Genomic DNA, 969 nt, shown 5'->3' with positions numbered 1-969 from the left:
ATTCTCTACATGAAATACTTTTATTACAGGTTTGCGAAAACTCATTGCGCAGATCCAAATTCATTTCGTGTAGATACGGACAGCTTTATCTATTGGGTAATGGTTGCCATCCATATGAATTAATAAGGTACGTCACTGACACATTGGCATGTATGGATATGCGAAATGTTTGATAATGCTTATGGCATAAAACAGCTGACAAAATCGTTGTCTGCCTAATTAAAGACGAGGCGAATGGACCACAGAGCGTGAACCTTCTCGGCCTTATATTGAAAATGTTTGTATGCGATACTAACAAAGGTTCAACCCAAAGGCAGGAAAAGGGTCTGTGTCATGCAGTCTCAATGACTGCTTACGAGGAATGCCTGGTCAGTGGTGTTGGTGGTCATCCTCCTCCCCACTTTGTGCACTAAGTATGCGTTCGACGACGAGACCTTGTGGTACACACTGTATCACAACTTAAAGTCGGACTGCCACGCCATTACGACAAATGGTTCATTTGTGAAAAAGAGATCGAGACACATCGGTACTGAGTGAATGTGTGTGTGTGTGTGTGTGTGTGCGTGTGTGTGTGTGTGTGTGTGTGTGTGTGTGTGTGCGTGTGTGTTTTTTTGTTTCCCATTAAAAAAAAACATACAGTCAGATAAGGATACCGCACTAATCATTCCGCTAGTGTGGGAGTGCATACAAGTCCTGCTACACCGTTCCCCAGGTATTGTGGAAGTGTGTACATGCACCACTTCGGTTCTTCTACAGTGCTGTGGACGTCTGTATGCGTCCTGAGTCGCCGACTTTCATATCGCAGTGAAGAAAAATGTTTCGAGAATTTATTAAACAAGATACGTTCTTCATGGCAAGCTATCATCCGAAGAAAACCTTTAGATGTCTTGAATCGTTGATGGGGGTGTAACGATTGCCATGACCACATGATTTTAAATTAAATTTCCATATCTTATCTACATTTCATCC

Source organism: Schistocerca piceifrons, chromosome 6, assembly GCF_021461385.2.
Source record: "Schistocerca piceifrons isolate TAMUIC-IGC-003096 chromosome 6, iqSchPice1.1, whole genome shotgun sequence".
Classification (NCBI taxonomy): Eukaryota; Metazoa; Arthropoda; class Insecta; order Orthoptera; family Acrididae; genus Schistocerca; species Schistocerca piceifrons.
Note: the sequence above shows the minus strand (reverse complement) of the source record.